At 46.4% G+C, this 15,474-nt stretch overlaps 1 protein-coding gene across 4 annotated transcripts in view; it reads left to right on the top strand.

The window, feature by feature from the left end:
* HMG20A (high mobility group 20A) overlaps positions 1 to 15,474 on the top strand; it is a 194,620-nt gene that overhangs the window by 71,952 nt on the left and 107,194 nt on the right. For 3 of the 4 annotated variants that reach the window (XR_010305320.1, XR_010305319.1, XR_010305317.1), the window contains exon 13: positions 7,517 to 7,694. The exons of the other annotated variant lie outside the window; for it this stretch is intronic. The gene's annotated coding sequence lies outside the window, so the exon portion shown is untranslated. The remainder of the gene's footprint in view (positions 1 to 7,516; positions 7,695 to 15,474) is intronic. 4 annotated transcript variants of the gene reach the window in all.

Here is a 15,474-nt window from a genome sequence, read left to right as displayed (position 1 = left end):
TATCTTCTAGGCTCGTTATTCTTCCTTAATTCAACTAACTGCTCATATTATAGATGAGAAGGCAAGAGCCAGGAGTTTCTGCTCTCTGCTCAGGCTGGCTGACACACACTGTCATGTAGTGCTGTTTATCATGTGTAGTATCAGGACTGTACAGCACATGATTGTATTTGTGCTTTAGTAGCTGGAAGGCCGCAAGTGCTGAGAATTGCAATTCAGCAAGTCTAGCATTAATAAATACCCTTTAGTTCAGTCTGAAAGCATCATGGTCTGCATCTTCTCCAGGCAAAGTGTTGTATCCATCTTATGATTATATCCAAGCAGCCAGAGGATTTGTTATGTTGTACTCAGCAGGAACATGTCACATTTCTGAGAGCCAGCACCTGTGTATTGACTGATGGAGAAAAAAGGCTATGCAGCAAGGGTGGTTTGGCCTAGCTCTGCTTTTCCTCTGGATTGATTAATCAAATACTTCAAATAATTGCAGTGGTTGTGATTAATGTCAACTGCATAGCTAATTACCCAGGAGATCAAAATGACTCTTTCTGGCTTAAAAAAACCCAATCTGTAAATGAGTTAATTATTTACTCTGCTCACCTCTCTAACCTTGTTATGCTTGTAAATGAATAGAAATATTGATCTTGGAACTGATTTTGGTGTTGCCCATCTTGCACCAGTTAATTGGGGGCTTCAGTGTAACCTCACATGCTCCTCTTGACCAAGTACAGTCTTTCTGCTCTGCATAAACTGTGGGAGCAGAGCTGAGAGGAGCCGTTGGGATATAACTGACCTCCAGGATTTGTAGGACTTCCCTGAATGAGCAGTTACTACTCCACCTAAACCACTGCTGGCTTCTTGAGGCAATGCCTTCTTGACCACATCTCTTGGTAGCAGACTCTACCACCCAGTGGCTGTTACTGTTAAAACAATCTTCTGTTTCCTCTGTGAGCTGCTGCCTTCCATTAGCTTCAAGTCACATCTTATTTTCCATGTCCTCTGTCTATGAGTACTTTTTTCCCCACACATGTGCAAACCCTGGTTTAATTACATCCTGACTTGCTGTAATAGATTTCTGTGCCATGACAGCACCGTGTCAGAAGGCCACAGATTTGCTAATAGATTTGCCTTCTGTTTTCACCACCTTGGGACAGAGACCTGAGTGCCTCCCTAAGCAGTTGATTCAGCTAGGGCTTGTGTGCCCCATCGCTTTTCCCCTCACAAACAAGGCCTTGTGAGTTCCTAGCAACACATGGGCTTCCTTGTCAAACTGGGAGAAGAATGCCAGTTTTAAAATCATAGGCTGGCTTGAGTTGGAAGGGACCTTTTAGAAGTGTTATCAAGAATAGGTCACTTACTGAAGTGACCTAGAAAGATCTGAAGTACGTGACCTGAAGATATTGAAGTGACCTAGAAAGATCCTGCCCTTACATTCGTGTAGATTTAAGTGATAGAGGCTTTAAGGCTGGCTGCTATTTGAGGTCGTGCCTACTCTGTGCTTTTCTTTCGTGCAGTTTGGTGCCCAGACTTCCCAGAAAGTGTCTCAGTTTCTGGAAGGCTGTTTCATACATTGCCAAGCTCAGGTCCTTGTCTAGCTCTGACAGAATCCCTCCTGTGCTTGGTCATCAAAATGCTTTGGCAGAGCTGGGAGATAGTAGCATCTCTTCCAGTGCTCTACTAGAAACTGCTGCTGTTTTGTGTTTATTTCACTACAGCCTGACATCCTCTCTGTCAGAGTGACTTTATGTAGTACTTTGATTTGTGTTTTTTTTTCCCTGTTGTGGAATCATAAGCTGGTTTGGTTGGAAAAGACCTTTTAGGTCATCATATCCAACTGTTAGCCTAGCACCAGCAAGTTCACCACTGAATCATGTCCCTCAGCACCACATCTGTATCTTTCAAATATTTCCAGGATTGATGATTTCACCACTTCCCTGAGCAGCTTGTTCCAGGGCTTGACAATCCTTTTGGGGAGGAAATTGTTCCCCTTGTCCAACCTAAACCTTCCATGGCGCAACTTGAGGTTGCTGTCCCATCACGTGTTTACTGAGCCTCACTTCACTGCAACCTCCTTTTAGGTAATTGTAGAGAGTGAGGAGGTCTCCAGTGCTTCCATTTCTCTGTGCTAAACACCTCCAGTTCCCTCAGCTGCTCCTCACCAGCCCTGTTCTCCAGACCCTTCACCAGGACCTGCTCCAGCACCTCTATGTCCTTCTTGGAGTAAGGACCCAAAACTGAACCCAGTACTCAAGGTGTGGCCTCATCAGTGCTGAGTACAGAGGGATGATCACTTTCCTGCTGCTGCTGGCCATGCTATTTCTGCTGTACTGAGCAGGAAATTGTCACCATTGCCTCCTTCCTTTATGTCACTGTGTTCAGCCAGGCAGAGAGACAATAGGGAATCCTGTATTTGTTTTCAGTTCAGCAAGAAGGTCAGTGAGATGTGCTCCTCAGCTCTAGAGTCATACTGTTCACATCAAGTTGTAGAGACTCAGGTTTGCCCTGGGAGCTGGCAACCACAGCTCAGGGAATGCAAAAGTAGTGGCTATTACATTTTCTTCTCTTGCATTTCTCTTGTATTTTCTTCTTCTTTCTTCTTGTCTTGTATATTTTCTTCCCTTTGTTTCCAAATTTTTGCTGATTTTTGAGAGGGAAATATGACAATGTGGCCAGCAAACAGTACCTGAGCATCATGATGCTTGTCATGCATGCTGCTGGCCTTTGGACAGGATGGACATGAGCTGTCAGAAATAGCCTTTCAGAAATGCAATACCAGCCCTCCAATCCTACACCATCTGTCATGGTCAAGTTAGTGTAACCCCCTCCATTCCATCAGTGAGAGATGGGACTGTGTAACAGCATCCAGTGCTTGGTCCAGTAGGATTTGGCCTCTTCATATGTGAGAAAGCCATCCTTGGGTCTGTTCCACTGACTGCATTGTGGCAAGCTCCATTCTCAGTCCCTGCCCAGAAAAGAGATGTCTGAGTTGAAGAGAAATCCAAAATGTCTTTCTTTTTGTCAGCAGGAGGATCATTCTTATATGCAACCTCAGGGCTATATGGACTTAGTACAAGCATGAAGAAAGAGCCAATCCAAGAAGCATTTTTGCTGCTGGACTTGGTAGCTTGTAGTACTCAGTGAAATGACTTTAAGTCATGAGCTGAGTGCCAGACTGGAGCTAGCCTGTGAACATGACTGGTGCCAGATGTGTTGCTGGAAGGGCAAATAGCTGTGTTCTGGTGATCCAGTTCTGATGTGGTCAGTGCCAGGTACCATCATGGGAACTTGGCTGCAGCTCAGTTGCCTGAAAGTTGATATATTTTCTTGTAGCTTTTCAATGTGGCTGTGTTTTCTGGAGGCTGGAGAAAATGGCTTTGAAAAGGAATAGCTTTTAAGTCAAATTTCTGTCAACATTTGCTCCAGGCCTCTAGAAGCTAATCAGCTTAAGTTCCTACTTGGCAAATGAAGTCCCTAGTTTGTTGGCCTCATTCTGTAGCCCAGTTCTTAAAACTGCTGCTTGTTTTTTCACTCTCTTGTCTTCTAATGTGTCTGGTCAAAGAGATGTTTGGTTGCTGAGGCCTGGGATCTAGTGTTCTTTTAATGGTACCCACACTTGGGCCTATTTTTTTAACAGGATATCTCTTGTAGGAGCAGAGGAGAAAAGACAAAAGTTGTTAAAGCTTTAGCACCTTCCTTGAGGCCAGGTCAGCTGAAGAGAACTACCAGTCACTGCTCTCAGCCAAGGCACTTTATTCTATCCGTCATGCTTGGACCAAGAGAGGTGGGTAGCGAGGATCCATGGGGGAGCTATTACAGGCTATTCCAGGTGAACAGAAAGAGGAAAGAAGCGAAGTTGCTTGTGAATAGAGAGAATCAGGAAAGCAAGAGGTAGATGGGGTGATGAAATAATGCAGGCTTACAACTGTGAATAAGTAACAGCATCACAGGAGTCATTCAGGGCAGCAATTTTGAGTGGTTAAAATGAAGGCTAAAGATTACATTTAGGATTAGGGTTAGGAAAATTAGGACCCCTAAGGCTAAAGTTAAAGGCATAGGCAAAACCAGATATGTCTGAAGTACTGTCTAGAAGTTAGATATCTGATATATACATGTGTCTACTAGTTAGATATCTGATATATAGGTGTCTCTAGTAGTTAGATACAGGATATGGTATCTCTGACATTAGCAGCGATGATGTGTGATAGCTGTTACGTGTGTGCATCTCCTGCATGTTACACAGAGCAGATCAGATCAGATGCTGCAATATATGCAGACTAATTCCTTGGATTTATGGAAGTGTTAGAAGTTGCTATGCCAAAAGAAAAAGTTTCCTCTGGCAGCTCTTTAAATCAGTTGCTGTATGAGAGCAACTTACACATGAGGCTTTTCTGTTGCTCTGAGTGACTGGCTGTGAGTGCAGCCTTTGCTGAGGCTGTAGGTTTGACTGGAGCTCCTCCTGCCTTCCCTTGAACGCTCAGGGATAGCGCAGGCTGTGTTAGCACGCAATGCAGATGCTGGTGAATGAATGAAGTGGAAAGGGAGGAAAGATCAAGCCTGTCTGTCTCATCCTTTTCAGAAAGCAGAGGAAGGCATTAGCAGCCTCCAGAGGGAGTTTCTTTTCTCAGCTGGTCTCTAAGCACTGGGAACTGATGGCTTCAGGGAATCTCTCCACGTATAAGCCTGTTGTACTGGCTTCTGTCATGATCTTTCAGAGGGCGTTCGTTTCCTGTTTGGGTTTAAAAGACTGGGTTTATTGTATGTTCATTTCATAGGAGGACGTCAAATTTTGCAGTGGAATCAATGTATCAGAACAAGCTTGCTCCCAGCCCTTCCTGGGGGTCTGTTTAGCACTTTCCATACCAGCCCATGTCTCTCCAGTGTGGGGCTCAAGTAACGAACCTCCCCTTCAGGTTTGAGACTGACCAGCTGTAACTACAGAGCCACGCGTGGCGTGGGGACCAAATAACAGTCATTCCTTCCCACTTCTAGAGCCCTATCAGGTCTGCTGTGTAAGGGTTGACTGAGTTGTTTTGTAAATCACAGCAACAAAAGTATGTCCACAATCACCCAAATAATGGAAAGAAAAGATGAGAGCATAAAATGATTCTGCTGGTGAAAGAAAGGAAGACTAGTGGAGTCTGAAAGAGATGTGGGCAGGTGAGCCATGGGCCTGGTGAGGCAGAACGAAGTGCATTATTATTTGTAATGGAAATTCAGAAAGGGCTTTGTAGAGGTGCTGGACAGAGGATGAGTAGAGAAACTGCTAATTCCATTTCATAGAGATGATGGGAGTGAAACTGCCTGTGGCCCACTGCTCAGGCAAATGGGTGGGTTAGCTGGAAAGGACTATCTGGCACAAGGCATGGGAGGAACCTCACGTGGAGATTACACTTTGCACCTGCCACTTTTTCTTCCTGCTTGTGCCACTGGAATCCGTTGTGCTAGTGTGAAGCTTTGGGTTCCTGAGTGCAGGGTCCTACACTTTGGCCACAACAACCCCAAGCAGCACTACAGGCTGGGGACAGAGTGGCTGGAGAACAGCCAGGAAGAAAGGGACCTGGGGGTACTGGTACATGAGCCAGCAGTGTGCCCAAGTGGCTAAGAGAGCCAGTGGCATCCTAGCCTGGATCAGGAACAGTGTAGCCAGTAGGACAAGGGAGGTTCTTCTGCCCCTGTACTCAACACTGGTCAGGCCACATCTTAAGTACTGTGTCCAGTTCTGGGCTCCTCAATTCAAGAGAGATGTTGAGATACTGGAAGGTGTCCAGAGAAGGGTAATGAAACTGGTGAGAGGCCTGGAACACAAAGCCTATGAGGAGAGGCTGAGGGAGCTGGGGGTGTGCAGCCTGCAGAAGAGGAGGCTCAGAGGTGACCTTATTGCTGTCTACAACTACCTGAAGGGAGGCTGTAGCCAGGTGGGGATTGGTCTCTTCTGCCAGGCAACCAGCAATAGAACAAGGGGACACAGTCTCAAGCTGTGTCAGGGGAGATTTAGGCTGGATGTTAGGAGGAAGTTGTTGGCACAGAGAGTGTTTTGCATTGGAATGGGCTGCCCAGGGAGGTGGTGGAGTCGCCATCCCTGAAGGTGTTCAAGAAAAGCCTGGATGAGTCACTTAGTGGTCTGGTTGATTGAACAGGTCTGGGTGCTAGGTTGGACTGGATGATCTTAGAGGTCTCTTCCAACCTGCTTGATTCTGTGATTCTAAAATTCTTGGAATGAGATTCTAATGACAAGCTTCTTGATGGCCCTCTGGCTTGAATCTTGAACCTGGCCATACTACTTGTTTTCTCTGGTTTACTTAGTCACTAAGCAACCTTTTTAGCCTAGACTGTCCTCTATCTAGCAACCTGCCAGAATGCTTGAGGCTTTCTGCGCTCAGAAAACTTCCTGCATGTGGGACTTGCAGTAAAAATAATAGGATCTCTGGAAACTGTGAGGTGAACCATTAACAACATTTGCTCTGAGAGCTGTAAGGGAGAAATTACTGCATAGCAGTTTTGTTCTCAGACCTTAATGTGTATGGAGATATTCTCCTAAGAAAGTAGGCAAACTGTCTCTTCCAAACTACAGATAGCTAAAGCTGTGCCTACCTTTGCTTGTAGGTTGCAGGGAGGCATCTGTCTGGGGCTGGTACTACCACCAGAGAGCAGAAGTCCTGAGACTTTCTCAGACTGAGGTCCATTTTTTCCTTCTTTCTTCTGCATTGGATACCTAAAGCTCAGTTTGAAAATTGGCAGTGATCTGGCTGGGAAATATGATGGTGGTGTTATATAGAACATTCCCCTGGTGTACAGTGCTCCTTACAAAAATGATCCCTATCTCCTAGACTGGAGTCTGCTAGGGAATGTGGCAGAGGTTTAAAAGATAATAGCAACTAAAAAAATAAATTAGTCTATGTCCATGGGGAGAGCATTCCCAAGAAAAGCATTTGCTGAGAAAGAGCATTTACTGTGCTTCAGGCAGAAGCAGAAGTAATTAAACATCCTAGTGAAGCACTAGAAGTGGGCACACTTTAGGGAAGAAGCTAATCTCTCAGGTAAGAAGAATCTCAAATCTGAGAATAAATGGTTTGAAGAGAGGTGGTTGGTGAGGTTTTTATGTAGGGATGGAGGCACTGGAGGTACTTTTACCCTCCTACTGGTTTAAGGCAAGGGAGAAGGGAAACTGATGCTGCTTGTGGATTGGAGTCTTCCTGCCTAACCAAGGCACCTTCAAGCTTTTTCTGTAGACAGAGATGAAAAGTAATCAAGCTGTCAGCAGCCTCACTGGCAGCCCAGCTGCATATGGGTGGCATGGCTCTGGGGCTTTGGCCAGATCTGTTGTACAGGGTTGAAGCAGCAGATATGGAGTCTTTTGAGCTGCTGAGCTCCTTCTCCAGTCATGATGGCTGGGATACCTGGGACACTCTGAGAGCTCTGTGGGGAACTAGAGAGCGTACTTTGTGCTGCAGCAGTGCCCTGTGTGTGGCTTGGTTGTGTTGGGTGTGATGGCAGCTGTGCTAACTACCTCTTGGATTTACAGGGAAGAAAGCTTGAACCTGAGATCCAGTGAGTTATTTGGATGACCAGCAAAGAGTGAATCAAGGAGTGCAAGAAATGACAGGCATCATCTGCAAAGAAGGTGATACTGACAGGAAAGAGATGTCCCAGCCTTTGGACGTGTCTCCAGTTTAAACAACAATCTGGCTGGTTAAAGGAAGGTCAGTGCCATGGGATGGGAGGAGTGCAAGGTTAAACAGTCGAGAGGAGGGAAAAGGAGACACAAAGTCTATGGCCAGTGCTGGGCAAAATTCCAGAGATTGGCTATGGCTGTGTGGTTTTAATCTAGGAACACCAACAGGTTTGGCAGAAGGAGCAGAGGGTTGAAAGTAGAGGCTTAGCAGGAGCACAGCTGGACTGTGGCTGCAGTTCTGCCCAGTGGTCTGAGGTCAAATGCAGCTTTTTCAGTACCCACCAGCTCACTTTCAGGAGTGAAAACATGATGATGTAGATGAGAGGCAGTGTGAATACAGCCTTGACAGACAAATCTCATGCCACTGGAGCTGTTATGCTGCAGGTTTTCTCTGTATCAGTCACTCACAGGGAAGGTTGCATGCCTTTTCCTGGCTTTGTGAAGGCCTTAGCACTTCTGGTGGGGAGCTGGGGAGTGAGATTTTGGAGCGTGGACTCCATACAATAGCAAAGCACAGATTGTCCAAAGTCAGGCACTGCATCTGCCCAAGGTTGGCTATGTGGATAGCATAAAGGGATTTAGGTGGTGATAATGGTCTGTGATGGCATTTAGTAGAGAATGGTGGTGGGGTTGTTATTTCTGGGGGCTTTGACAATCCTGGATGTATGACCTTGTGCAGCACAAGCTTTCCTGGCATGAAACTGTGCTACATGTTGTGGAGGTGCTGAGGACTTCTGAATCACTGCATAATTTCCCTCTGTGCAGCTGCCCACCAGCCAGATGGTCCGGATGTAGGGTAGGACCACTGCACCTAGTGAGAAATAGGTAACAAACAGCGGATCTCAGAGCATACTTGTGGCAAGTCCACTTTTACTGAGAGGTAGCTGTGCCAGAGTGGGGGGCACTCTGTTGGGCTACATGTTCTCATTCTGGCTGAAACAAAATGTAGCCTTTTCCTTGCCTGCATAATCTAAACACTGGGCATTTGGCCTGACCTTTACCTGGCCAGTATTTTTGAGAGAGAAGCACTGTGCCCTGGTACAAAAATAGGAGTGTTTCTTTTTCATATGCAACTCAAGCTGGATCTTGAGATGGCAGGGCCAGGCTTACCTCCCCTACAGCCCACCACCATAAAGTGTGTGCTTTGTACTAGCCAGTGCCCAAGGCCTGATTTCTGTGCGGGGTCTGTAGGGAGGAGGGAGCAGGAACAAAAAGAGAAAGAGGTTTTAGGATTTGCTTTCTCAACGGCAGTTCATTCGGATCCTTTGTGCGTGTGCTTGCAGAGTGCAGGAATGGAGAGGATGCCACTGCTTCATTCACTGCTCCAGAAGACTAATGGACCTTGACAACTGCAGTACAACATGGAAACTATTAAAAAGGGAGGACTGATTAAAGCCCCAACCATCCCAGCATTCCCCTGGGCTCTTAACCCCGTGTTGGAGCTGAGCAGCCTAGCAATGCCTCCTCCCAGTCTGCACAATTAACATCTCTTGTCACTAATTGATTCCTGTGGTGCTCACAGGACAATTAGAATTTAAATTGCCTTTTACAAAGGTCATGAAAACATGATAAAAGACGAATCTATTAGGAAGGATCACTCAGGAGTCTCTCTCTTCTGCAGCACTGGCTGTTGGTTATCATACAGACATGAGTGAGGGGAGTGCTCCATGCCTTGGGTTCATTTCTTCTTGATTGTAGTTCATGGCAGAGGCTCAGTTCTTTGCGCCTTGTGAATATTCTTCCACTGAAGATGACATTTGATTTTTTTTAGTGCCTCTTTTAGAAGGGTTTTATGTCTTTATGTGCTGTCCCTTGTTATGTTTTCTGCTAAGTGTTGAAATGCCTGGTTTTGCATTTGAATCTTGAAGTCAGTGTCGGGGTGGGAACCTGTTAGCTATTGAGAGTGAAAAATTAGCCTTCACAGGACAAGACTGTCCTAGTACCAACCTGCCTTTATTTCTAGAGACTGGAGTAATGGAGAAAACCTGACATGACTCTCTGGAAAGCAAAGGGAGGGGAATAGGCAGCTGGAGCTCTCTCAGCACAAGGATGCACCTGAGGGTCTGAGTATATAGTTCAGCTGTGCTGTTGCTCCAGCTTTCCGTGAAACAGCTCTCAACAGAGAGGCTTTAGAAGGGAATGCATAAACGTGTGTGCAAGTGTCACTTCTAAACCCATGCTTGCAACTCTCCCCATCTGATGCTTCTATACTATATACTTCTACATATCTGATGCTCCCTGTGGAACTGAGCTGAATGCAAACCCTGGATACAGGCTCCCGCAGCACCCTGGCTTGGCAAGCTGCCTGAGTTTGGCCTCCAAAGTAGAATATAGCAGTAAGGGGTGAGCTTAGATGGGGAGCTGGTATTTTGCTGGCAAACAGTAATGTTCAAAGTTGTTCCACTTATGGCAACACTTCTCTCTGTCACCCCCAAACCTTAACATCAGGAGGAGATTTAAAGCCTTGTGTCCTGTTTAAGGCAATGTCTTGTAATTGCAGCACATCAGTCTGGTATGGATCTTGGCAGGATACCTAACTCATCTGCCTTCTCTGAAGCAGGATCAGCTCTACCTGTCTCCCTAATCTGTTATCCAGGAAATCTCCCACAGAGGTGGCTTTGGTGCAGTGAGGATTGGGATGTGTGTGTGGGGCCAGATTGGTCTTGATAGGTTTGACATAACTTCTTCTGTCGTACTTGGTCCTGCCTCACAGACAGCATTCTGGACTAGCTACAGCTGAGGTCTGGGTGCAGTGAAAAGCAGCCTTAAATTCAGTCATTTATCTTCTGTCACATATGCCCCAAGTGTGGGGTTTGACAGGCAAAACAAAGTTTGAGAGCCACTACTGTGGTCCAGAACCAGCCTCATGTAGCTACAGCAATATTTCATGCTGAGAGAGAAAATTTAGCCAGGATATCCAACTGCACATCCCATCCTATCCCAGTGGCATCCCCATTATGAAGAATGCTGGCTGGCTATTTGAGAAACTCCTGTCCTTTCCAAGTCCTGCCTTTGACTTCTTGCTATTCTGGTTATTGAAATTGATTTTGCACTCCAGGCATGGGATTTTCCATTGCCAAGTTTAATGTCGGAGATAATAGAAATTATGTTTCCGCTCGCACATAAATCTCAGGGCTGTTTGTGCTCAGATGACTGGGCAGTAAGTACAGGTGAAATTGCTCCTGTGGTTGTTGCAGGAGAATTGTATTATTGTTGGGAGAATTTATAAAGTGTGTGGAACTGCTTTACACATTTCTAGTAGTCACTGGGTAGGTTTTATTTTGGTTTAAAATAGAAAATAATATAAACTTCTAAATGGGGCATCTAATTCCTCTTCTTGACAGTGTAGTAAATCATCTGGCTTTGGAAACAGGCCAAAGAGTGATCAGTAAGACCACCCAGCAGCTGTGCAGGACCCCTCCACTCTGTTTGCCCTGCTGGTTTGCACTTGGAGAAGCTGACCTGTGCAGAAGATCACAAGAATCTCTCTGCTTTGGCACACTCCCTCCTGTGGGGCAGGCGTCAGGCTTTGTACTGACAGCAGCACAGCCTCCTCTGCACTAAATCTTGCCATCATTAGTCAGTGCACATAGGATCTGGCTTTGAAAAGCTTGGGAAGGAATAAGCAAAGGTGAGCCTTTTGAGCTTTTAAGGGCAAAACAGTCTGCAAAGGTTCTTCAGCTCCCAAGAGCTAATGGAGATCATGGGGTTAGTGTCAGGCCCACAGGGATCAGTTACTGGATTGTAACCTGAAGACACTCTAACCTTTGGGGTCCCTGTGTCCAAACCTGGCAGCTTTTTGTGCTCTCTGGAGGAAGAAGGACTCTTCAGAGTGTATGAGATAATCTCACACTCCACTGGGGTGATGGAGAGGCTAGAGCCTACACCCACTTCAGCTAGGGGCTCCTCTGGTTATGTGTGGATCTGCTCAGCTCTGCAGTCCTCACCTGGGCGACATTCCCATGATCTGAAGGCCTTGATCAGCTTCCCAAACAGCTCTGTGTAACCCAGCCAGCTGGCTACCCACCAGCCCTGCTGCCATCTGCTACCCTGTGCCTCTGTTGTGTCTGAGCCCTGGATGCCAAAGATGCTGCCGTAGCTCCTGGGGGAAGCCCAGATACTGATAATTCAGGTGTTCATCAGGCAGTATTCTTCCTGCAATACAGTGCCAGCCTCAAACAGCCAGAGCATGCTGCGTGGTGATTAGAGCACCACAACGAGTGGAACCCATGTAAGATGTTTCTTATGTGGCTTCCTACTTAGCCTGCTCCCAAATTCTTCTATGCTTTGCACATCTCATGTCCTTGGCTCAAGGAGCATCGTTAGTGTGTGTCAGGTAATGCCCAGCATGGTGAGCCCTCAGCTTGAGTTGGTGTTTTAGGTATTACTGAGCAGTTAAAAATGATCCACTTAGCTCATTTTTGCACTGGCATGCATTTGGCAGTGTTACTTTGCTGTATTACATTGCTTCCCTTACAGAGATCTTACCTTTGGCTGGGAGCAAAGGGGCTCAATTTATCTCTTCCTTGCCTTGCAGGGCTTTGGTGAAGCTCAGCTACCAAAAACTTGCAAATTGCTTGGAGATCATTAGAGGAAAAGTGCTGTAGAAGAGCAGAGTATTATTTATTAATGTGCCTCTGTCTTACAGTAGCACAAATATCAAGGTTTTAATTGTGCAGAGTTGTAATCTGAGTCATTTCCTGCATCTTTTTTTTTTTCTTTAATTCTTTCCTCCTCCTTTGATTGCTTTAGTAAATAATTTCATAGAGCAGTCGCTGCACAAAGTGATTCAGGAGTGGTGTTTACAAGCCAGGTCTGTCAGAGGTAGAAGGCAATGGGATGCCATTTATGACTTTCAGCTTTCCTTTGGCTGCTCTAATCTCTACTGCCTCAGTCTTATCCTCTGCATCTGAACATGCTTCTGTCCTTGTTTAAAATCTCCTCTCTGCTTGTGAGAGGATTGTTACAATGATGAGCAGAGATCTTACCTTCCAAGGAGCTCCAGATCACTTCAGCGGTGTGCAACCATTGATAAACTCTACCTGTGCCTGAACATTTATTTGCATCACACCCACTTTTGTGTAGGACATAAACAATGTGGCTGAAGGGCAGAGGTGGGGAAAAATCCTTCCACTTGTCTCACTAGCTTCAGCTGGCATGGGGAGCAATGAGCTGGTGGTGGCTGTGGGGCTGCCTTGCTCTCCAGGCCAGGGCAGCAGCTGCTTCTGTTGCAGCCACTTTGAGGCTGGGTGTGAGCTGAGTGTAGTTCCACCAGGAAGAGCCTGACCAGTCAAGGTGCAGTTTTAAATATCTCTTGTGAAAGTGCTGAAGTCAGGCTTTTACTCTGCAGCTGGCTCCAGGCTGGTGATGTTAGGGGTGTATCAGTTGCCATCCTGCCCATCCCACTGGGACTGGACTGGCATCTTTCAGGTACTGATTTGTGAGGAACTTCTGTTGACGGTGCTGGAATGGACTGCCCAGAGAGGTGGTGGATTCTCTGTCTTTGGAGTCATTCAAAACCCTCCTGAACACAGTCCTGTGCAACCTGCTGTAGGTGAACCTGCTCTGGTGGAGGGTTGGATTAGATCTCCAGAGGTCCCTTTCAACCCCTGCCATTCTGTGAAAACAGTAGGCCCAGTATGACAACAGACTGGTTGGCAGAGGCTGTGTCCAGTGAGATCACATCGAATGAGCCACAAAGAATGACATCAGACACTGTGAGGTATAGGCTTTAACCCAAACCTTTTGGGCAGTATTTCCTAATGTACGATGAGGAAACTCCTTCCCTCTTTCTCTGTCTGCTTGTTTTGCTTTTAATTGCCTCCAAAACATGGCAAGGCTCAGCCTGCTCCTGTTTTCCCAAGCGGATGGGCAGCCAGCTGCTCACTCGTGCCTTTCTAAGCTCTGGGGTAGGCTGTTCTAATATATTGTTCATAGGCCTCTGAGATTACCCCATTTCATATAAAACCCAGCAGAAGCAGAGCAGCACAGTGCTCACCTGTCACCAGGTAGGGTGATGAGCATGTCTCCAGACTGTACTAGGATGTTACACCTCAGGTGTGGTGATTAGACAGTTTGTGGTCACTGCAAAGGGACAGAGAAGGAGGGAATATCTACTGTTGTGACCTTCACAGTGACACCATTACTGAAATCCTAGTCTCTAAGGGATGGGCTTTCAGTTGGCAGCAGAACTTAAAGCTGCATCCGACTTAGCCTTCAGTCTTAACCATCTGCCTTTTTTGCTGCCTCAGACAGTCTCACTTCCCATTCAATTAGCAACCTTCCCCAGGGGACTCAATTATGCCACCTGAGAGAGAAGGGGAGCAAATGGTCCGTGCTTCAAGGGAGAAAAAGGAGTGTCAGGTCCTAATTCAGGCACAGTGGCAGACTGGTCCTTCCTCATGAGATAGCACTAACACTTTGAGAAAGGAAGTCAGTAATATCCACTGGTGCTGAGACAAGCAGGACTTCTGGAGGCTCCATCAGTAAAGGGGAATGCTTCTGTAAATGCTGAGGGCCATGAAATGTGCACCAGGGGAAGATCTCCACTAATGATTGCCCATTACATGGGCAATATCCATCAGGACAAGTCCTAGCCTCTTTAGCTGTGCCAACAGTGTTCAGTGCCAGTGGTTCATACTCTCTCTATTTTGTTTCAGATGTGTGGCTGATATTGAAAAGATGCATTTTAAGCATAAAAGATCTTTAAGGAGTTGTATTTATGCTTACAGAGAGGAGATCCATGTTTCAAAGGTGCAGATGAAATGACATCAAAGTGAAAAAGGAAGAAAACAGCACGTTTCTTGACTCTGTGAAGAGTTGAGAAGTACTTTGAAACCTGGAGAAGCTCTGCAACGGGAAATGTGTTTTCTTCATGCATTTTAGCTGAGGTTTCCAAACATTTTTTGCAGTGTGACCACAAGCTACAGCTTGGGGAGATAGTGGTGGTTGACTGTGTGTGTAAGAGCAACAGCAATTAGTGCTGCTGCTTTCACTGGACAAGCTTTGGTGTTGCAGGAGGGAAGTGTAGCATAGACGTTACAGAGGGAGTTGGTATTCCCAAAGCTACCCTCCATGGCATCTGTTGTGGTAGGGACAGTGGCTGGTCCTGGTCTGGGCTTTATTGAGGACATGTCTAGAATTGAGCTGACTGAATTAATACATTGAACACTTGAATTCCATCTCAGTTCAAGATCCTTAGCCACAGGAGTGATTGGTCTCTGTCTTACACATGAGCGTCATGGCTCCTGCCTTGCCTTTGAGCCTGGTGCTTGAGAGGTGGATGGATCAGTGTAGTGGAGATGCAGACTGGTTGTGCCATATGCTGGGGCTTGCTTATGCAGGGCTTGCTGAAGTCACAGAAGGAGAGCTGGTGTGGATTGGTCAGCAGTGATAGTGCCCTGTTGTGGTGGGTTTGAGAAATAACCCCAAAGAAGATTCAGCAGACCAGCTCTGAGCAGGTCTCAAAACCATGTGTGACCAAGCTGTAGTAACCTCAGACTCCTGCTTACTTGATTTCTACCCCTAGCTCTTCAGCTGGTGGTTAGTAACTGATCCCTTTAGTGAGGGGAATTTGAAGTTATGAGAATTTTGAAGGCAGTTGCCTGAGCTGCATGGTGAAATAGCTCCAAGTGCAGGGTGCTGCACTTTGGCCACAGCAACCCCATGCAGAGAGATACAGGCTGGGGTTGGAGTGACTGGAGAGCAGCCAAACAGAGAGGGATCTGGGGGTACTGATTGATACCCGCCTGAACATGAGCCAGCAGTGTGCCCAGGTGGCCAAGAGGGCCAGTGGCATGCTGGCCTGC

The sequence above is a fragment of the Pogoniulus pusillus genome, chromosome 17 (assembly GCF_015220805.1).
Source record: "Pogoniulus pusillus isolate bPogPus1 chromosome 17, bPogPus1.pri, whole genome shotgun sequence".
In the NCBI taxonomy this organism is placed as follows: Eukaryota; Metazoa; Chordata; class Aves; order Piciformes; family Lybiidae; genus Pogoniulus; species Pogoniulus pusillus.
Note: the sequence above shows the minus strand (reverse complement) of the source record. Positions and strands in the feature narration are given on the sequence as shown.